Genomic DNA, 24,218 nt, shown 5'->3' on the forward strand with positions numbered 1-24,218 from the left:
CCACGAGCGATCGAGTATTCGGTCCAAATTGGACGGACCCGTAGTAGTTCTTTTGAATGGCTTCTTCCGCTGACCGAGTTTCAAGCCTCTGAATCCGGCGTTGACTGTCGTATCCTCATTATTGTCACTGTTAATGCAGCGTTTATTCTTGTTGCGACGTGACCTGCCATTGCGATCCTTGGTATTCGGACTGCCGGAATTTATACTAAGGTTGTTGTTGCGAGCTAACCAGCTGTCCTCTCCCGCGCAAAAGTGGGTCATGAGTGATGTGAGGGCTGCCATGGATTTCGGCTTTTCCTGTCCCAGGTGCCGGGCAAGCCACTCGTCGTGGATGTTATGTTTGAAGGCTGCGAGGGCCTCCGCATCCGGACAGTCGATGATTTGATTTTTCTTAGTTAAGAACCGTGTCCAGAATTGTCTGGCTGATTCGTCTGGCTGCTGAATTATGTGGCTTAGGTCGTCAGCGACTGGTGGTCGCACATACGTGCCCTGGAAGTTATCAAGGAATGCGGCTTCCAGGTCCTCCCAACATCCAATTGATTCTGCTGGCAAGCTGTTAAGCCAATGTCGAGCTGGTCCTTTAAGCTTGAGTGGGAGGTATTTGATGGCGTGAAGATCGTCACCACGGGCCATGTGGATATGAAGGAGATAGTCTTCGATCCAAACCGCGGGGTTTGTTGTGCCGTCATAGGATTTGATATTCATGGGTTTAAACCCTTCGGGGATTTGATGATCCATTACTTCGTCTGTGAAGCATAGTGGGTGTGTGGCGCCTCTGTATTGGGCTATATCGCGACGAAGCTCCAACGAGCTTTGTCTATTGTGTTCGGCCTGGCCAGACTTACGTTGTCCGGCGCGACGGTTGTCGTCACGTATCATGGGGCGCCCACGCGATCCGTAGATCGATCTTGATTGTATTGCCTTATCCTCCAATATATCTCGCAAGTCCGAAGCATTCCCCTGTGGCCTTGTGTTGTTCGAGCGGTGCCGGGGTATGGTTCTAGTGAAGGGCCTAGAGGCCTCTCTGTCGCGGCCACGAGGTGGCCAGTCAGCCGTATTGTGCTCTGGTGATGCAGGTTTATATGCCTCCTCCTCTAATCGGGGGAGCAACTTGCGTTTGGGGTAGCTTTTGGAGGGGCGTTCGAGCTCATGCTCTTCGGCCGCCAGGACTTCCGTCCATCTATCGGCTAGCAGATCCTGATCAGCTCTAAGTTGTTGCTGCTTTTTCTTGAGGCTGTTTGCCGTGGCCATAAGCCTGCGTTTGAAACACTCTTGTTCGACAGGATCCTCAGGCACGACAAATTCGTCGTCATCGAGGCTTGCCTCGTCTCCAGAGGGAGGCATGTAAATATCTTCCTCTACCTCTTCGTCTGCCGCCCTCTTGTGAGGGCTGGCATCTCCGTCCTCCTGCGCTGAATCTTGCTGGAGGGGGTTTTCTTCGGCACTGTCTAGGGTATTATTATCTCCGGTGCCGAAATCTCCATTCTTGCTGTGGTGGGATTTGGAGAGGCACCGCTGACGCCGGCGCTTGGGCTGTTTCTTGGATGGATCTTCCTCCGCTGTTCCTTCGCCATTCCCATCCTTTGGGATATCCACCATGTATATGTCGTATGACGAGGTGGCTTTCCAGTGCCCAGTAGGCGCTGGTTCTTGGTCGTCTCCAGCATCGTCGTCCATACCGTCGAGGTCTTCGGAGTCGAAGTCTAGCATGTCGGTTAGATCGTCGACAGCGTCTACTAAGTGGGTGGTGGGTGGGTCTTGAATTTCTTCATCATTCGCATCCCAACCGTCCTGACCGCAGTCCGGCCAGGGCTCTCCTGATAACGAGAGATATTTTAGCGAGCTCGGAATGTCGCCGAAAAGTGAGTGTTGAAAGATGTCTGCAGCGGCGAACTCCATGATCGGCGCCCAGTCGGATTCGATTGGTGGGGGCGCGGGAGGTTCGGAGTCCGGCAAGGAGTCCGGCTCCTTGGAGTCACGAGCTTCAGAAGGGACAAAGTCAATGTTCAGCTCTATCGCCGTAGAGGTTGCCGCCCCCGAGGCGGTGTCTAACCATCTGTCCTCGATCTGCGCAGCCGGCTCCGAATCAAGGGTCAGAGCGGTTTCATGTGCGGCCTCCAGGGCACTGTCCGGCAGCAGAGCTAAATCATGCCCACCATGACAGTGCGGCACGCTCGGCTGTGGCTCGAATCCGTTGAAGATCAAGTCTCCGCGGATGTCAGCCATGAAGTTAAGGCTTCCAAATCTGACCTGACGGCCAGGGGCGTAGCTTTCGATCTGCTCCAGATGGCCAACCGAATTGGCCCGCAGTGCAAAGCCGCCGAATACGAAGATCTGTCCGGGGAGAAAAGTCTCACTCCAGACCGCGTCATTGTTGATGATCGAAGGAGCCATCGAGCCTATCAGTGACGACACAGAGGAACTCTCAATGAAAGCACCAATGTCGGTGTCAAAACCGGCGGATCTCGGGTAGGGGGTCCCGAACTGTGCGTCTAGGCGGATGGTAACAAGACACAAGGGACACGATGTTTTACCCAGGTTCGGGCCCTCTTGATGGAGGTAAAACCCTACGTCCTGCTTGATTGATATTGATGATGTGGATTTTACAAGAGTAAATCTACCACGAGATCAAGGAGGCTAAACCCTAGAAGCTAGCCTATGGTATGATTGTTGTCATTGTCCTACGGACTAAAACCATCCGGTTTATATAGACACCGGAGAGGGCTAGGGTTACACAGAGTCAGTTACAATGGTAGGAGATCTACATATCCGTATCGCCAAGCTTGCCTTCCACGCCAAGGAAAGTCCCATCCGGACACGGGACGAAGTCTTCAATCTTGTATCTTCATAGTCTTGGAGTCCGGACGATGATGATAGTTCGGCTATCCTGACACCCCCTAGTCCAGGACTCCCTCCATGACTTTTGGGAAAGTCAGCACCCCGACTCTCCAATGTTCACTCCACTTAAAGCAATTCCTCAGTCCCCAGCTGCTACTGAAGTACAAATGGGATCTAAAGAACCTCATGCAACCCTGTTTATCCATGAAGAAATTCCAGCCGCTAGTGCTGAAGAAATTGTACATGAAAAATTGAAGACCCAGGCTGCAGCTGAAGAAGAGCCTGAAATTCCTCAGTCTGTGGATCCCGAGATTGTGATTCCTGAGTGGTCATGCAATTGACTGACACTCCTCAGCCCAAGCCAAAGGATCCCTTGTCAAAGAATCAAAAATTCAAGGCTCATGATTTCTTCGGCGAGCATGTGTTCTTCACTGACTTCAACCCTTATGACGATGCTCGTCTTAGAAGGAAGCGTTTCTGGACTACCAGGTAGGCCAACTTCTATTCTTCACTACTGTTCAATAAGGACAAGGTCTTCGACCACAAGCATATTCCTCACGTGGACATGGAACCAATTCCTTGCTTCTCTCAAGTCCTTAGTATGCTTCATGATGTATACTTGCTCAACTTTTGCTCAGACATAGTTGACTGGATTGAAGAGCTCATTCTTCAGTTCTACGCAACGCTGCATATCACAGGTGATGCTGATGACATCAACTCTTGGGTGTTGGATTGGATGACCGAAAACACTCACTACAAGGCACCAGCCTCTGAATTGCTTCATGCCCTACCAATCAGTCCTCCACCTGATGGTGCTTGTTGTCTGTACGATGAGCCTGAACTCACAGCTCATTACATGCAAGTGCTCATGAAGCCTCTGAAACCTGGTCAAGCCACAAGGACCAAATTCCTCGTGAAGGAATTGTTGTATGTGCCAAGAACCATCTATCGTATTCTGACGAAGACTATGAGTCCTATCAAAGGCAATGACTCATCCGATGAGGAAATTATTGGGATGATGAAGAATATGCTATTTAACATCATGCATGGCATCCCTATCAATTATCATGATTTCTTGATGAGGACTCTAGCAAATGTTGCACTTTCACCGTTTGAGCTGAAGCCTTATGCTCCTTGGATTATGAGATTCCTCAGAACAAGGTCTTCATTCAACTACAAAGCTGACTTTCAGAATCACCTCGGCTACTTGCCCCTGATTGAAGTCCTCAAGCGAACATATTCCTCAGCTGATGAGAAGGGCAAGGCACCAGCTGTTATCAATGAAGGCATTCGTCCATTGGATGGTGAGTTCTGCAAAGCTGCATCTTATTCCACCAATGATGACTCTGCCAGTCATGATTCTACTGCCAATGCATCCAAGCCAAATCCTCAAGCCACTGCTCCTCATGTGATGACTGACCGAGAGCTGCTTCTAAGTCTTCACCAGAAGGTGGATCGAAACCACCAATGGGTTAAGCGTCAGTTTGGCTCTATTCTTCACAACATGACTTCTACACATAATGCAGTGAAGAACCATTACTACCTCCATGAAGTTTTTGATCGCACCCGGGCTATTCTGTCACATCTCTATGGTGAAGAAGATCTGAAGCAAATGGGCTTCAAGGAAGATTTTCACTGGTCTGCTCCTCCACCAAATAAATACAAGAAGGTCAAGGTTCCTTCCTTGGTCGCCAGTTCATATTCTTCATCGCTCGACACAGACGAGTTTGAAGACTTGGACGACACTATGGCATGCCCTACAACGACTCAAGACCCCAACAGCGCTGACGCTCCTCCATCATCATGATATTCTTCTGGGGCGTTAGTCCTTAGTTTCAACCCTTTTGGTCATTCGATGACAAAGGGGGAGAAATTTGAGTTAGTCTTCAAGCAGGTCTATCTTATATGGGCGTTTTTTCTAAGTTACAACTCTCGTTCTTTTGATGACTTTGCTGGATCGAGTTGTAATCTTAAACTCTATGGTGGCCTGATACTTTTGCTGAGTTCTTCTGCATGCTTATTCCTCATTAATGTCAATGCACGCATGCTGAATTACATCAGTCACCATATTTCATCATGCATTTCAAATTCTTCATATTATATGTCAAATGCGTGTATGAATTACAAGATATAGGGGGAGATCTCCATGATTATACTCTTCAAGTGTGCATTGGTTCAAAAGCAAACTCCTCACTATGCACATCTTCAGGGGGAGTTCTTCTATATCTTGCAATCAAATTCCTCAATATTAGTATTTACACTTCATATGTTTATCCCCATTGAAAACTTGACCTATATTGTCATCAATCACCAAAAAGGGGGAGATTGTAAGTGCATCTAGTGCCCCTTAGTGATTTTGGTGTATTGAAGACTTATAGGTTAAGGGACTGATGTGTTTGTGAGTGTATACAGGTCTACAAGTCTATGAGGAGATTGATTTTTACAGAGAAAGTCGACCCCTAAAAATGAAGTTCTTCGACTGAAGACTTCGGATTTCTGAAGACTTTCTGAAGACTTTCTGAAGACTTTGAATGTGAAGAAATTGGTGTGACCTTGAAGACTTGGCAATCATTCGAGGAACATGAAGCGTGAAGACTTTTGTTTTCGTAGTTTCATTTTCTCTTTCTTGAGTCATAGGAAACACTGTACTGTTAAAGGGGGCCAAGGAAATACTAAGGAAAAATTTCCATGTGATGCTCAACTCAAAATCCCACACCTACCAATCCCTTCGAGTGAATCCATTAGAAATCTCGTACTGTTCGGTCAATTTCTTCAGTAACAGAGACGAAGTTCTTCTGGTTGCTGAGGAATTTGTTCTGACTGAGGAGTTAGGAATTCGCCAGTGCGGATTACCTACACAGTGAGGAACATGATAGCCCTGAGGAATTTGAGAGCCAAAATTCCGACCGTTGTTGTGCTATGCGCTAGCTGTCCCAAAATATCTACCCACCTAACGGTCATATCATTGAAGGGCATTTATGTCTTATCATGTCGGGATGCTCCCTAGGCTATAAATAACCACACCCTACAACCACTAGCTGGTTGGCTGCTCCAAGAGAAACTGACACTTGTCATTTGAGAGCATCCCATCCTCCGAGGACTTTGAGCGAAAATCATCAAGTGAGGAAAACCCAACCCAACACCTACAAACCCAAAGTGATTGAGCATCACTGAAGAGATTGATCCTACGTGGATCCGACGCTTGTTACCTTTGAAGACTGTGCTTCTTCCAGACAGTTAGGCGTCATGGTCTAGAGCATCCAAGAGGAATTGTGGATCACCGAGTGACCTAGTCTGTGAAGGTTTGGAAGTCACCTGAAGACTTACCACGAGTGATTGGGCGAGGTATGTGTGACCTTAGCTCAAGGAGAGTATGGTGAGGACTGTGTGTCTGGGACTGTGTGTCCTCGAGTTTAAATACTCAGCCGCTCGAACCAGACGTACTACTGAGATAGCAGTTGGAACTGGTCTACCAAATCATTGTCTTCACCAAGCTTACTCGTTCTATTTCCTCAACTCTTTCATTTCCTCAGTTCTATTGTTGTGTGCTCGTTCATATTTGTTTGAAGACTTTGACTGAAGACTTCCTCAATTTCCTAAGTTCAATTTCTTCAGTCTGTCCATCTTCTTTCTGTGTTATCATGTGCTTACGCTTTCTGCACTGTGTGCTTGTCTTCATTTCATCATGATGACTGTGTTTGTATTCTGCTGTGTTTACTTTTGAATACTTATTCCGCTGCAATTAGTTCTTCATTTAGGAATTTCCTCACCAGCAAATTCCTCAGTGAGGTATTCATAAAAATCGCCTATTCACCCCCCCTCTAGTCGATATAACGCGTTTTCAAAGGCCCTCCAGAAGAGAGCCCCCGAGCCCTGCCCGAGGAGGGCGCCAGGCGCGCCTTCCTCTGCGACGGAAGGAGGCGCCCTAGGCACGGACATTGATCCTGACGCGGCACCGCCCGAGATGCCGACCTCCTAAGGCCTGGTGCGGGGCAGTTGCTTCTTCTTCTTGGGGTGGCCTCATGAGGGTTTTCGCCCTTGCTGTCTGGGTCCTCGATTGCTACAGCTTGGAAGGCACGCTCTAGGGAGCACACTGCATCTCTCTCTTCACAGGGGACCGTGACTCCTGGCATCTTGAGGACGTTGTAGCTGTGGTGGGTCACCGCCATGAACTTGGCCAGGGCCGGATACCCGAGGATGGCATTATACGACAGGTGGATGTGGGTGACGTCGAAGTCGATGAGCTCGGTGCGGTAGTTGTCAAGCTGTCCGAAGGTGACAGGGAGGCGGACCTGCCCTATCAGGGTGGTGGAACCATTGCTAACTCCTGAGAAAGGCTTGGTAGGCTGGAGCTGATCGTATGGCACTTGAAGGTTGTCGAACATCTCAACGGACAGGACGTTAAGCCCTGCGCCGCCATCGATGAGTGTCTTGGTGACTTGCACGTTGTTGATGATTGGGGAATAGAGCATCGGGCGGACACCAGCAGTAGCCGCGCACTTGAGTTGATCTGCTGAGCTGAAGGTCATGGCGCACTTGGTCCACCTGAGCGGGCGTGTGGCCTCGAGCCTAGGGAGGACTGCATTCACCTCATGAGCAAACTGCTTGAATATGCGCTGAGAGGCTCGAGCCTGGGCTCCGCTCAAGATGCAAGCATAGCATGTGGCTCCTAGAAGCCCCAAGCCCCCTCGCCCTGCTGATGATCGTCATTCCTTCTTGGAGGCGGCGCCAGCAGAGGAAGGCCTGCATTACCATGCGGGCGTCCTTGCGAGGCTGATCCCTCAAGGCACCCTCACGAGGCTGGTCCCTCCAGGCGCCCTTGCGAGGCTAGTCCAGCCAGCAATCCTCATGAGGGCGGTCTCACCACTCCTGGTGAGGGCCACGATCGTCCCATCGTCCTGCGCCATGTCCTCCTCCTCGGCCGTAGCCCCGGTCGTTGCGCTCAGGGCATCGACCGAAGCATCCTTCTCGAACGGCCTTGAGCTCCTGGCAATCGTTGGTGTTGTGGTGTGGAGGTTGTGGTAGGTGCAGAATGGTCGGCTGCCCTTGGACAACTTCAGCTGGTCTCTGTCGTGCTTCATGTCTGGTTCTGCTGCGAGCACGTCTACTCCCTTGCGCTTCACGTCCCTGGCCTTGGTCTTCTTTTCCTCCGGGTCGGCAGCTGGGAGCTCGGGGAGGGAGAGGCGTCCCTCCATGACTCTTGCGCAATTGGTCGCCAAGTTGAGCAACTCCAGGGATGTGCACAACTCCTCGTGGATGGCGAGCTCCTCCTTCATCTTGATGTCACGGACGCCATCAGAGAACGCTGAGATGATGGCCTCATCCGTCACCTTGGGGATCTTGAGGCGAACATTGTTGAAGCGCTGGTGTAAGTGCATCTAGTGCCCCTTAGTGAATTTGGTGTATTGAAGACTTATAGGTTAAGGGACTGATGCGTTTGTGAGTGTACACATGTCTATAAGTCTGTGAAGAGTTTGATATTTATAGATAAAGTCGACCCCTAAAAATGAAGTTCTTCGTCTGAAGACTTTGGATATCTGAAGACTTTCTAAAGACATTGAAAGTGAAGAAATTGGTGGGACCTTGAAGACTTGGTATTCATTCGAGGAATATGAAGCGTGAAGACTTTTGTTTTCGTAGTTTCATTTTCTATTTCTTGAGTCATAGGAAACACCGTACTATTAAAGGGGGTCGAGAAAATACTAAGGAAAAATTTCCATGTGATGCTCGACTCAAAATCCTACACCTACCAATCCCTTCAAGTGAAGCCATTGGAAATCTCATACAGTTCAGTCATATTCTTCAGTGACAGAGACGAAGTTCTTGTGGTCTCTGAGGAATTTGTTCTGACTGAGGAGTTAAGAATTCACCAGTGTGAATTACCTACACAGTGAGGAACATGATAGCCCTGAGGATTTTGATAGTCAAAATTCCGACCGTTGCTGTGCTATGCGCCAATGGTTCCAAAATATCTACCCACCTAACGGTCATATCAGACAAGGGCATTTATGTCTTATCATGTCGGGCTGCTCCCGAGGATATAAATAGCCGCTCCCTACAACCACTAGCTGGTTCGCTGCTCCGAGAGAAACTGACACTTGCCAATTGAGAGCATCCCATCCTCCGAGGACTTTGAGCGAAAATCATAAAGTGAGGAAAACGCAAACCCAACACCTACAAACCCAAAGTGATTGAGCATCACTGAAGAGATTGATCCTGCGTGGATCCGACGCTTGTTTCCTTTGAAGACTGTGCTTCTTCCAGACGGTTAGGCGTCAAGGTCTAGAGCATCCAAGAGGAATTGTGGATCGCCGAGTGACCGGGTTTGTGAAGGTTCGGAAGTCACCTGAAGGCTTACCTCGAGTGATTGGGTGAGGTCTGTGTGACCTTAGCTCAAGGAGAATACGATGAGGACTGTGTGTCCGGGACTGGGTGTCCTCGAGTTTAAATACTCAGCCGCTCCAACCAGATGTACAACTGAGACAGCAGTTGGAACTGGTCTACCAAATCATTGTCTTCACCAAGCCTCCTGGTTCTATTTCCTCAACTCTTTCATTTCCTCATGTCTGTTGTTGTGTGCCTATTCATATCTGCTTGAAGACTTTGATTGAAGACTTTCTCAATTTCCTTAGTTCAATTTCTTCAGTTTGTCCGTCTTCTTTCTTGTGTTATCCTATGTTTATGCTTTCTGTACTTTGTGTTTGTCTTCATCTCACCATGATGACTATGCTTGTATTCTATTATGTTAACTTCTGAGTACTTATTCCGGTGCTAGTAGTTCTTCAGTTAGGAATTTCCTCACCAGCAAATTCGTCAGTGAAGAATTCATAAAAATCGCCTATTCACCCCTCCCTCTAGTCGATATAATGCACTTTCAATTGGTATCAGAGCGAGGTACTCCCTTGTTCTCTGTGATTTTGGTTTAACCGCCCGGCGTTTTAGTTATGTCGAGCATAGGTATGATCAAGGTCTCTGCTGGATGTCCTACCTTCGATGGAACGGACTACCCCTACTGGAAGAACAAGATGCGAATGCATCTTGAGGCAATTGACAACGATCTCTGGTATGCTGTGGAAAATGGTGTTCCCACAGTTTCACTCTCTCTGAACGCTACTGATGTGAAGAGATTCAAGCAACTCTATTCTCAAGCGAAGAATATCATATGTGGTCATCTCAGCAATGGACAATATGGAAGAGTGAGTGCTTTGGAAACTGCTAAGCTTATCTGGGATAGGCTGTCCAAAGTAAATGAAGGAGTCTCAACTCAACGTGACTCTCGCGTTGACGTTCTTCGCAATCTCTTCAACCGCTTCAAAAGACTCGACAATGAAAATGTTCAGCAAACCTTCGATCGCCTCACTGACATCTCAAATGAGCTTCAAGCGCTTGGTGCCACTGACATCATCGATCATGAGGTGGTGAAGAAATTGCTGAGATCGCTAGATTCCTCATTTGACACTCTGGCACTGATGATTCAAGAGCGTGCTGACTAGAAGTCACTTAATCCAGCTGATATCCTCGAGAGGCTAAATACTCATGAATTCCAGCTTGCTGAGAAGAGAGATCTTTACGGTTCAAGCTATGGCAGATCATGTGCTTTGAAGGCCAAGGCAGTCTCTGAGTCTGAAGATGAAGACTCTGCTAGCAGCCTTGGTGACCCTGAAGAAATGAGCCAAGAACTTGCACTACTCGTGAAGAAATTTCAGAAGTTCTCAAGACGTGGTCGCTTTGGAAAACCCTCAAGGAGCAATGATTCCTCATCCAGTGACTACAAGAAGAGGCTATGCCACAAATGCAAGAAACCTGGTCACTACATCCAAGATTGTCCTCAGTGGGATAAGGAATGAAAGAAGAAGAAATACAAGGATTACAATTCTGAAGACACAAAGAAGAAGAAGAAATCTTCAAAGTCTTCATCATCAAAATCCTCGAGGTCTTCATCTCACAAGAAGATCAGCTCCAAGAAGGCTCGGGCATTCATTGGTAAGGAAACGGACTCTGAGGCTGAATCTGAGGAAGATGAGGACGAGGAGGCATCTGAAGAGTCAGAGTCTGGTGTGGCGAGCCTAGCTCTCGCTACCGCATTCGTCAGCAAGTCTATCTTCAACTCTGAAGAAAACGACTCCACCAACAAGGCTGGTGAAGGCAATGATGACTGCGCTCCCACCTATTGCTTCATGGCAAAGGGTGCCAAGGTAACTAAATACGCCTCCTCTGACTCAAGTGAGGATGAATCTGATGAAAATCTCAAACCCAGCTACTCTAAACTTGCTAAAATTGCTGTGAAACAACAAAAGGCTTTTGAAAAAGTTCAAAACATGCTAGACAAAAGTGATGATATGTTGGGTGAAGAAATGGATCGCACTAAAACCTTGACTGAAAATCTTCAGAGACTTCAGTCCAGGTTTGACAATCTTCAAGGCCATCATAACACTCTCTTATCTGATCACGAGAAGCTTTCTTATGAATTTCTTCAAAGAAAGCAAGATCTTGAAAAGCTAAGAGTGGATTATGAAGATCTTCAGAAGGAGTGCGAGTCATTACTTGCTCAACAAATCAGCGCTACACAGGAAGAATTTGTTCCTCCATGTCTGAAGTGCATTGAACGTGAAACTGCAAATTCTTCACATGAATGTTCAAATCCTTCTAATGCTACAAATTCTTCATATGTCTCTGCTGTCACTAATTCCTCATCTGAGGACAATGCAAGTATCACTGATGATGCATGGCTGAAGGAATTGTACATGACAGGCATGTACAAAAGCCTCAAAGGGCATCAGACTCTTTGTGATGTGCTCAAAAAGCAGATCCTCAACAGAAACCCTAGGAAAGAGGGTATTGCCTTTGAGAGGAAACTCAATGCTGATGGAACATATTGGAAGCCTGAGCAGTACCCCAAAACCTCATGGGTTGCTGCAAAGGGACCTCCAGTTGATCCATCCAACTTATCTGGTTTTACATGTGAATCTCCTCACTCTTCTGATGAGTCATTTGACACTAAGTATAAACTGTTCAAAAATCAGAATGGTGAAGTATTTGCTAGATATGTTTGGCACTAACTGCAGGAACAGTTCACCTATGAAGAAAATCTGGGTTCCCAAAAGTTGCCTTGAAAGTCTTCAGGTGAATGTCCTCATGACACCATCTGTGAAGAATAGGAACTCCAGATCAAATTCTTCATATGAACCAACTTCTTCATATGGATCCAAGTCCTCAGGTGGACCAAATTCCTCACCTGGATCAAATTCCTCAAAAGGGTCAAAGTCCTCATATTATCATCATCGTGCTAACCCTTCTATTTCACAGGGTAGAGCTAAGGGCTATGAATATGTGCATTATTCTTCAAATCATTATGTTCATAAGTCCTCGAAGAATTTCTTTGCTTATTCATATGCTTACCCTAACCCATCTTATGTGAAACAAAGTGGACTCGCGTCCATGCCACCTTTCTCATATGGTGCTCACAGAGTGATGAATTCTTTGCCACCCCTCCAGATGTGGGTGGTGAAGAAAAAGAACTAATCTCTTATGCAGGGTCAGGTCTCCAGTCATGCTCAAGACGACTGAAGAATTTGCTGGAGACCTGAACAGTGCTAATAGGACGCAGGCTAATCATGATGAAATGAACCTTCATTTCACACATCCTCCTACTGATTATCTGTTTACATTGCTTGATGAAATTGACCTGATGATACTGATGTCATATTCTTCACTAATGAAGTATATGAGTTTGTAAGCTGCACTAATTCATCTGCAAGATGATCAACCCAAAGAAAATGAGTGGGTCCTCGATAGTGGATGTACAAATCACATGACTGGTGACAAGAATCTCTTGATGGATGCTCCCTTATCACCGTCACATCTGAAGCATATCATCTTTGCTGACAAAGGCAAAAGTCAGGTATTGGGTCTAGGTAAGGTTGCGATCTCTAAGGACATACACATGGACAAAGTCATGCTTGTTGAGTCCTTAGGATACAATCTCATGTCTGTCGCAATGCTTTGTGATCTTGATATGGTTGTTGTCTTTGGCAAGTATCGTTGTGTTGTGATCATGGAAGCTGACAATTCCAAAGTCATCGAAGGCTTCAGGAGAGGAGACTTGTACATTGTTGATTTCGCTACAGGACCACAACCTGCCGAGTGCTTACATGCAAAAGCTTCAGAAGGCTGGCTATGGCATCGATGACTTGTTCATGCTGGCATGAGGAATCTGCACACGCTCGCGAAGAAGAAGCATGTCATTGGCATTGAGAATGTCAAATTCCTCAAGGATCATTTATGTGGAGCTTGTGAAGCTGGGAAGATGACAAAGGCCAAGCATCCAGCGAAGACTATCATGACTACCACTCGACCATTTGAATTGCTTCACATGGATCTTTTCGGTCCTAATCATTATTCAGCTGTGACAAATGATGCATCTCTATATGGCTTTGTTATTGTTGATGATTATTCTCGTTACACATGGGTACACATTGTTACTTACAAACATGAAGTGCAGGAAGTCTTCAAACGATTTTCCTCGAGGGCTTCAACCAACTTTGGTGTGAAGATCAAGCACATCATAAGTGACAATGGAACATAGTTCAAGAATTCCTGTCTTGATGACTATCTTGATGAACTTGGTATTACTCATGAGTTATCTTCTCCTTATACTCCTCAACAGAATGGCGTCCTGGAGCGCAAAAATAGAACCCTCACTGAAATGGCACGCACTATGCTTGATGAATACAAGACACCTCGTCGGTTCTGGATTGATGCAATTGATACAGCTTGCCACATCATCAACAGAGTATATCTTCACAAATTCTTCAAGAAGACTACCTATGAACTCCTCACTCACAAGAAACACAATGTAAGTTACTTCAAAGTCTTCAGTGCTAAATGCTGGATTAGAGATCCTCATCACAATTCTAAGTTTGCAACAAAAGCACATGAGGGTTTCATGCTTGGTTATGGAAAGGACTCGCACACCTACAGAGTCTTCAACAAAGTTCTTCACAAGCTTGTTGAAACTATAGATGTGCAGTTCGATGAAACTAATGGCTCGCAAAGAGAGCACCTACCTTCTGTGATAGATGAACCAACACCTGAGGATTCTATCAAGTTCAAAGCCACTGAGGATGTCATTCCTACTGAAGAATCTGCTGAAGAATTCATTCCAGAACGTGATGAACGTCGAGCTGGCGCACCTGAAGAAAATGGTGCTGAGGAAAATGCTCCTGAAGAAAATATGGATCAAATTCCTCGAAGACAACCCGCCCATCCTCATATTGCAAATGAAGTGCAAATCAAGAAGATCATCGATGACATTGAAGCACCAGGTCCTCTCACACGCTCAAAAGCTTCACACTTATCTAACTTTTGTGGGCATTTCGCTTTTGTCTCTATCACAGAGCCCACTAAGGTAGATGAAGCATTTCTGGAGCCTGAGTGGATTTAAGCTATGCAAGAAGAATTACATCAGTTCGAGCTCAACAACGTCTGGGAACTGGTCAAACGTCCAGATCCTCGCAAGCAAAACATTATTGGCACAAATTGGATCTACCACAACAAGCAAGATGAAAATGGCCTTGTGGTGAGGAATAAGGCACGATTTGTAGCACAAGGCTACACACAGGTTGAAGGAATTGACTTCGATGAAACTTTTGCACTGATACGTCTCCAACGTATCTATAATTTTTGATTGCTCCATGCTACTTTATCTACTATTTTGGACTATAATGGGCTTTATTTTCCACTTTTATATTATTTTTGGGACTAACCTATTAACCGGAGGCCCAGCCCTGAATTGATGTTTTTTGCCTTTTTCAGTATTTCGAAGAAATAGAATATCAAATGGAGTCCAAACGGAATGAAACCTTCGGGAACGTGATTTTCTCATCAGATAAGACCTAGGAGACTTGTACCCTCCGTCAAGAAAGCCACGAGGTGGTCACGAGGGTGGAGGGCGCGCCCCTCCCCCTAGGCGCGCCCCTACCTCGTGGGCCCCTCGGAGCTCCACCGACGTACTCCTTCCTCCTATGTATACCTACGTATCCCCGTATGATCAGAACAGGAGCCAAAAACCTAATTCCACCGCCGCAACCTTCTATATCGATGAGATCCCATCTTGGGGCCTGTTCCGGAGCTCCGCCGGAGGGGGCATCCACCACGGAGGGCTTCTACATCATCACCATAGCCCCTCCGATGAAGTGTGAGTAGTTTACTTCAGACCTTCGGGTCCATAGCTAGTAGCTAGATGACTTCTTCTCTCTTTTTGGATCTCAATACAATGTTCTCCCCCTCTCTCGTGGAGATCTATTCGATGTAATCTTCTTTTTGCAGTGTGTTTGTTGAGACCGATGAATTGTGGGTTTATGATCCAGTATTATCTATGGAAAATATTTGATTCTTCTCTGAATTCTTGTATGTATGATTGAGTTATCTTTGCAAGTCTCTTCGAATTATCCGTTTGGTTTGGCCAACTAGATTGGTAGTTCTTGCAATGGGAGAAGTGCATGGCTTTGGGTTCAATCTTGCGGTGTCCTTACTTGGTGATAGAAAGAGTTGCAAGGCACGTATTATATTGTTGCCATCGAGGATAACAAGATGGGGTTTTTATCATATTGCATGAATGTATCCCTCTACATCATGTCATCTTGCTTAAGGCGTTACTCTGTTTTTAACTTAATACTCTAGATGCATGCTGGATAGCGGTCGATGAGTGGAGTAATAGTAGTAGATGCAGAATCGTTTCGATCTACTTGTTACGGACGTGATGCCTATATACATGATCATTGCCTAGATATGCTCATAACTATGCTCAATTCTGTCAATTGCTCAACAATAATTTGTTCACCCGTCGTAGAATACTTATGCTCTTGAGAGAAGCCAGTAGTGAAACCTATGGCCCCCAGGTCTATTCTCATCATATCAATCTCTATCACTTTATTTACTTGCTTTGTTTTTACTTTGCCTTTACTTTTTACTTTGCATCTATCTATCAAAAATACCAAAAATATTATCTCTATTAGATCTCACTCTCGTAAGTGATCGTGAAGGGATTGACAACCCCTAAGCGTTGGTTGCGAATTGCTATCGTGTTGTGCAGGTACGAGGGACTTGCGTGTGACCTCCTACTGGATTGATACCTTGGTTCTCAAAAACTGAGGGAAATACTTACGCTACTGTGCTGCATCATCCCTTCCTCTTCGGGGAAAACCAACGCAAGCTCGAGACGTAGCAAGAAGGATTTCTGGCGCCGTTGCCGGGGAGGCTTACGCAAAAGTCAACATACCATGTACCCATCGCAATCCCTATCTCTCGCATTACATTATTTGCCATTTGCCTCTCGTTTTCCTCTCCCCCACTTCACCCTTGCCGTTTTGTTCGCCCTTCCTCCATTCAATCTTTTGTTACCATGTTCCTTCTTTTTGCTTGCATCTTCGCTTGCTAAAAGTTTATGGATCCTCATCCACTTGCCAATCTCTTTAAGAGATCCAATTATGATGAACCTATTGCTAGTGAATTGAGTGCACTAGATTATCTTTATGAGGTTTTGCCTGAAATTCGCGAATCTAAAAATTGTGATGAAGTACTTTATGAAGCGATTCACGATAGATCTTTGAATAAAAAGCATGATTGCAATGATTTTACTATAAATTCTATTGATGTCAATTGTGCTAAAGATATGCAAAACCCTAAGCTTGGGGATGCTAGTTTTGCTATGTCCTTTACTTGTTGCAATGATCATGATTGGGGTGATTCTTCTTATGATCTTGAAAATTCATTTAATCCCCATGATGAATATGAGATTGATAATAGTGTTTGCAATAATATTGAAAGTGGGTTTGGAAGAGTGTCAACTTTAGATCCCACATATTTGGATAATGTTCAATCTTATGAAGTTTTTGATAAAAGTGGGTTGGAGAGGTCATGACTTTAGTTAATGTTAATCCCACTATTTTGGAAGAGTGTCAACTTTGCATACATGTGGATCGTGTTAAGAATATGTTTTGTGATAACTATATTGTTGAATTTTCTTATGATCCTACATGTAATTATTATGAGACAGGAAAATATGGTTGTAGAATTTTTCATGTTACTAAATTACCTCTCGTCATGTTGAGATTGCTGTCGTCTCTTTCTTCTTCCTTGCATATGCTAGTTTTTGCTTGCCTTGCAAATTTGTTTGCTTATAATATGCCTATGCATAGGAAGTATGTTAGACTTAGATGTGCTTGTCACGTGTTTCATGATGCTCTCTTTGCGCTTCAATTCTTGTCTTTCTTGTGAGCATCATTAAAATTCTCAATGCCTAGCTAGGGGCGTTAAACGATAGCGCTTGTTGGGAGGCAACCCAATTTTATTTTGTGTTTTTTGTTTTTGCTTCTGTTTAGGAATAAATAATCCATCTACCTTCTGTTTCGATGTGGTTTTATGTTTTAATTAGTGTTTGTGCCAAGTAGGACCTATAGGATAACCTACGATGATAGTTGATTTGATTCTGCTGAAAAACAGAAACTTTAGTGCTCACAAGATTAGCTGTCATTTTTTACTGGAGAGTGATTTTGCGTTGATTCTTTTTGATGCTGATCAATAAACAAGTTTTAGAGGCCTTCCTATTTTGGTAGAATTTTAAGAGTTCCAGAATTTGCGTTAGTTACATATTACTACAGACTGTTCTGTTTTTGACAGATTCTGTTTTTCGTGTGTTGTTTGCTTATTTTGTTGAATCTATGGCTAGTAAATTAGTTTATAAACCATAGAGAAGTTGGAATACAGTAGGTTTAACACAAATTTAAATAAAGAATGACTTAATTACAGTACCTTGAAGTAGTCTTTTGTTTTCTTTCTCTAATGGAGCTCACGAGATTTCTGTTGAGTTTTGTGTCGTGAAGTTTTCAAGTTTTGGGTGAATTCTTTTGATGGATTATGGAACAAGGAGTGGCAAGAGCCTAAGCTTGGGGATGCCCATGGCACCCCCAAGATAATCCAAGGACACCAAAAAGTCAAAGCTTGGGGATGCCCTGGAAGGCATCCCCTCTTTCGTCCACTTCCATCGATAATTTACTTGGAGCTATATTTTTATTCACCAACATGATATGTGTTTTGCTTGGAGAGTCTTGTATTATTTGTGTCTTTGCTTGTTAGTTTACCACAATCATCTTTGCTGTACACATATTTTGAGAGAGTCATACATGAATTGAAATTTGTTAGAATACTCTATGTTCTTCACTTATATCTTTTGAGCTTGATAGTTTTGCTCATAGTGCTTCACTTATATCTTTTGAGCGTGATAATTTTTGCTCTAGTGCTTCACTTAGATCTTTTAGAGCACAGTGGTGGATTTGTTTTAAAGAAACTTGATCTCTCATGCTTCACTTGGATTATTTTGAGAGTCATTAATAGCATGGTAATTTGCTTAATGTTAATATACTTGGTGTTCAAGATATGTGAAACTTTCTTTTGAGTGCGTTGAATACTAAGATAAGTTTGATGCTTGATAATTGTTTTGAGATATGAAGGTGATAATATTAGAGTCTTGCTAGTTGAGTAGTTGTGAATTTAAGGAATACTTGTGTTGAAGTTTGTGATTCCCGTGGCATGCACGTATGGTGAACCGTTATGTGATGAACTCGAAGCATGATTTATTTATTGATTGTCTTCCTTATGAGTGGCGGTCGGGGACGAGCGATGGTCTTTTACTACCAATCTATCCCCCTAGGAGCATGCGCATAATACTTCGCTTTGATAACTTCTAGATTTTTGCAAAAAGTATATGAGTTCTTTATGACTAATGTTGAGTCCATGGATTGTACGCACTTTTTCCCATCCTTCCACCTTTGCTAGACTCTCTAATACCGCGCACCTTTCGCCGGTATCATACACCCACCATAAACCTTTCTCAAAACAGCCACCATACCTACCTATCATGGCATTTCCATAGCCATTCTGAGATATATTGACATGCAACTTTCCACCATTCCGTTCATTATGACACGCCCCATCATTGTCATATTGCTAGCATGATCATGTAGTTGACATTGTATTTGTGGCAAAAGCCACCTTTCATAATTCTTCCATACATGTCACTCATGTTTCATTGCATATCCCGGTACACCACCGGAGGCATTCATATAGAGCCATATTTTGTTCTAAGTATCGAGTTGTAATTGTTGAGTTGTAAGGAAAAATAAAAGTGTGATGATCATCATTATTAGAGCATTATCCCAAGTGAGGAAAGGATGATGGAGTCTATGATTCCCCCACAAGTCGGGATGAGACTCCGGACGAAAAAAAAGAGGCCATAAAAAAAGAGAAAAAGGCCCAAATAAAAAAATGAGAGAAAAAGAGAGAAGGGACAATGCTACTATCCTTTTACCACACTTGTGCTTCAAAGTAGCACCATGATCTTCATGATAGAGAGTCTCTCATTTGGTCACTTTCATATACTAGTGGGAATTTTTCATTATAGAACTTGGCTTGTATATTCCAATGATGGGCTTCCTCAAAATGCCCTAGGTCTTCGTGAGCAAGCGAGTTGGATGCACACCCACTTAGTTTCTTTTGTTGAGCTTTCATATACTTATAGCTCTAGTGCATCCGTTGCATGGCAATCCCTACTCACTCACATTGATATCTATTGATGGGCATCTCCATAGCTCGTTGATACGCCTAGTTGATGTGAGACTATCTTCCCTATTTTTGTCTTCTCCACAACCACCGTTCTATTTCACATATAGTGCTATATCCATGTCTCACGCTCATGTATTGCGTGAAGATTGAAAAAGTTTTGAAAATGTTAAAGTATGAAACAATTGCTTGGCTTGTCATCGGGGTTGTGCATGATTTAAATACTTTGTGTGGGGAATATGGAGCATAGCCAGACTATATGATTTTGTAGGGATAACTTTCTTTGGCCATGCTATTTTGAGAAGACATAATTGCTTTGTTAGTATGCTTGAAGTGTTATTATTTTTATGTCAATATGAACTTTTGTCTTGAATCTTTCGGATCTGAATATTTATACCATGATTAAGAAGATTTACATTGAAATTATGCCAAAGTATCACTCTGCATCAAAAATTCTTTTTTATCATTTACCTACTCGAGGACGAGCAAGAATTAAGCTTGGGGATGCTTGATACGTCTCCAACGTATCTATAATTTTTGATTGCTCCATGCTACTTTATCTACTGTTTTGGACTATAATGGGCTTTATTTTACACTTTTATATTATCTTTGGGACTAACCTATTAACCGGAGGCCCAGCCCAGAATTGTTGTTTTTTGCCTTTTTCAGTATTTCGAAGAAACAGAATATCAAACGGAGTCCAAACGGAATGAAACCTTCAGGAACGTGATTTTCTCATCAGATAAGACCCAGGAGACTTGGACCCCCCGTCAAGAAATCCACGAGTTGGTCACGAGGGTGGGGGGCGCGCCCCTCCCCCCTGGGCGCGCCCCCCTACCTCGTGGGCCCCTCGGAGCTCCACTGACGTACTCCTTCCTCCTATATATACCTACGTATCCCCGTATGATCAGAACAGAAGCCAAAAACCTAATTCCACCGCCGCAACCTTCTGTATCGACGAGATCCCATCTTGGGGCCTGTTCTGGAGCTCCGCCAGAGGGGGCATCCACCACGGAGGGCTTCTACATCATCACCATAGCCCCTCCGATGAAGTGTGAGTAGTTTACTTTAGACCTTCGGGTCCATAGCTAGTTCTTCTCTCTTTTTGGATATCAATACAATGTTCTCCCCCTCTCTCGTGGAGATCTATTCGATGTAATCTTCTTTTTGCGGTGTGTTTGTTGAGACCGATGAATTGTGGGTTTATGATCCGGTATTATCTATGGAAAATATTTGATTCTTCTCTGAATTCTTTTATGTATGATTGAGTTATCTTTGCAAGTCTCTTCGAATTATCCGTTTGGTTTGGCCAACTAGATTGGTAGTTCTTGCAATGGGAGAAGTGCATGGCTTTGGGTTCAATCTTGCGGTGTCCTTACTCGATGACAGAAAGAGTTGCAAGGCACGTATTGTATTGTTGCCATCGAGGATAACAAGATGGGTTTTTTTATCATATTGCATGAATTTATCCCTCTACATCATGTCATCTTGCTTAAGGCGTTACTCTGTTTTTAACTTAATACTCTAGATGCATGCTGGATAGCGGTCGATGAGTGGAGTAATAGTAGTAGATGCAGAATCGTTTCGATCTACTTGTTATGGACATGATGCCTATATACCTTGATCATTGCCTAGATATACTCATAACTATGCTCAATTCTGTCAATTGCTCAACAATAATTTGTTCACCCGTCGTAGAATACTTATGCTCTTGAGAGAAGCCCCTAGTGAAACCTATGGCCCTCGGGTCTATTCTCATCATATCAATCTCTATCACTTTATTTACTTGCTTTGTTTTTACTTTGCCTTTACTTTTTACTTTGCATCTATCTATCAAAAATACCAAAAATATTATCTCTATCAGATCTCACTCTCGTAAGTGACCGTGAAGGGATTGACAACCCCTAAGCGTTGGTTGCGAGTTGCTATCGTGTTGTGCAGGTACGAGGGACTTGCGCGTGACCTCCTACTGGATTGATACCTTGGTTCTCAAAAACTGAGGGAAATACTTACGCTACTTTGCTGCATCATCCCTTCCTCTTCGGGGAAAACCAACGCAAGCTCGAGACATAGCATGCACCTGTTGCTAGAGTTGAGGCTATTCGCATATTACTTGCTTACGCTAACCATCATGATATTATCTTACAACAAATGGATGTGAAAAGTGCATTCCTCAATGGTAAGATTGAGGAAGAAGTATATGTTATTCAAGCCCCAGGTTTTGAAGATCCAAAGAATCCTGATAAAGTCTGCAAGGTAAACAAGGCCCTCTATGGCCTCAAGCAAGCCCCTCGAGTGTGGTATGATACCTTGAAGGAATTCTTCGTGAAGAATGGCTTCAAACCCGGTTCACTTGACCCAACTCTTTTCACTAAGTCTTATGATGGTGAATTGTTTGTGTGCCAAATATATGTTGATGATATCATTTTCGGCTGTACTGACCAACAATACAGTGATGAATTTGCCTATATGATGAGTGAAGAATATCAAATGTCTATGATGGGAGAGTTGAAATTCTTCTTAGGTCTTCAAATTCGTCAACAGCGCAATGGAATATTCATATCTCAGGAGAAATACCTGAAGGATGTATTGAGGAAATTCGGCATGCAAGATTGCAAAGGGGTCAAAATTCCAATGCCCACAAATGGCCATCTATGCACTGATGAAAATGGTAAAGACTTCGATCAAAAGGTATACCGCTCCATGATTGGCTCTTTATTGTACCTATGTGCATCTAGGCCGGATATTATGCTTAGTGATTGCATGTGTGCCCGATTTCAAGCTACACCGAAGGAATCACACCATAAGGCTATGAAGCATATTCTTCGATACTTAGCTCACACACCAACACTTGGATTATGGTATCCCAAGGGCTCCACTTTTGATCTCATTGGATATTCAAACTCTGACTATGCTGGCGATCGCGTGGACCGCAAGTCAACATCCGGTACATGTCATTTCCTCGGACGATCTTTGGTCTGTTGGTCCTCGAAGAAATAGAATTGCGTATCCCTCTCCACTACAGAGGCTGAGTACATTGCTGCTGGATCGTGATGTGCTCAACTACTATGGATGAAGCAAACACTCAAAGACTATGGCATCAACGTGAAGAATGTGCCTCTCTACTGTGACAACGAGAGTGCCATCAAGATTGCTCACAACCCAATTATGTACTCGAAGACCAAGCACATCCAAATTCGTCATCATTTTCTTCATGATCATGTGTTGAAGGGCGACATCTCCATTGACCACGTCAGCACTGAAGATCAATTGACCGATATCTTCACAAAGCCCTTGGATGAGAAGATATTTAGCAAGTGGCAGTGTGAGCTAAATATCCTAGAATCTTTGAATGTTCTCTGAAATGGACACACATCCTAACACTTATGCTGACTTGATGACTTAGATGCGCAACACACGAAGTAACGTTTTTCTTCAGTCAATGAAGACTAACCCTCTAAGTGTGAAGAAATTAATGAAGAAATTGATTCTCAGAGCCCTACGACAATTGTACGCGGTGTCTGAAATCAGCTTTCTTATACGGTGGGTTACGCCAACAACCAAAGCTGAAAATCTTCAATTTGAGTTTTTCTTCGTTTTTGAAATTCCTCAGTTTTTCAAATTCTTCAACTTTGCTTTGTCTTAACTCTTCCCGGTGTTGTTCTTCATTCGAATATATATATATATATATATATATATATATATATATATATATATATATATATATATATATATATGAGTTTTAAGTCCTCTACAGCATTCACTTATTGCTATTTCTTCAAAGTTGATTTCTTATGCTGAATGTGATCGGAACCTTTCCCCCTCTATGCTAAACTCAACCCAGTCTATTCACAGATTCCTCATATGCGTTCTATTTGAAACTCGTTCAAATTCTTCACTATGTCCTGACAGCTGAAGAAATTGCGAACGAAACTTTAAAACTTATCTTATCTGAATTTTTGGCTTTGCCGCTCAGACCGTTCCGCATCCCAAGATATACTTATCTATTCACCCATGATCTTACACGATCGCCACCTCATAGTACGTGGGTGACACATGTCATGCGAATGAGAAGGGTTAGGGGCACGTTCGTCCTAAATCTTCGGGCAAACAGTTTTTCACTGCGACTATAAATACCCCCTCACCCCTTCCTCACTTCCTTTACTCCGCTTGACCTCTCTCTCCAGCTCGAGCTTCTCAAACCCTAGAGCCGCCGCTACTCCATCATCGCCGGTGAGGAAGAGCTTCATTGCCTCGACCTCATCGCTGTCGTACTCGCGCCGGCCGTGGCAATCTTCCCTCCGCTGCCGTCGTAGCCGTCTTCCTCCGCCAAGTTAGGGCGTGGAAGATCTGAACTGACGAACTTCACATCTGTTCTTCTCAGTTTGTCGTGTTCTTCACTTCGGGTAATTAAAGGTTAATTTTAACTGCTCGCTTTGATTCTCAAGTTTTTCTGAAAATCTTCAAAGGTGTTTATTCTTCAAATTCTTCATACACATAAACACCTCACTTGTCATCTGTTCTTGATTCGCTTCTCTAAGCTATGATTTTCTTCAAGATTCCTCAATTGTGTGGATTTTCAATCTATACAACTCTGTAACCCAAGACAAAGAACGCTTAGTGAAATTCCTCAAGACTCATCTGGTCAAATTCTTCAAACTTGTTCTTTTTGAAAAACCCTCTGAGAACGCATATGACCTCTCCAAATTCCTCGCAACTACACTGTGTTCACAGGTACAAATGTCCGCTGCTGAATCACTAGG

The sequence above is a fragment of the Triticum dicoccoides genome, chromosome 1B (genome assembly GCF_002162155.2).
Source record: "Triticum dicoccoides isolate Atlit2015 ecotype Zavitan chromosome 1B, WEW_v2.0, whole genome shotgun sequence".
Classification (NCBI taxonomy): domain Eukaryota; kingdom Viridiplantae; phylum Streptophyta; class Magnoliopsida; order Poales; family Poaceae; genus Triticum; species Triticum dicoccoides.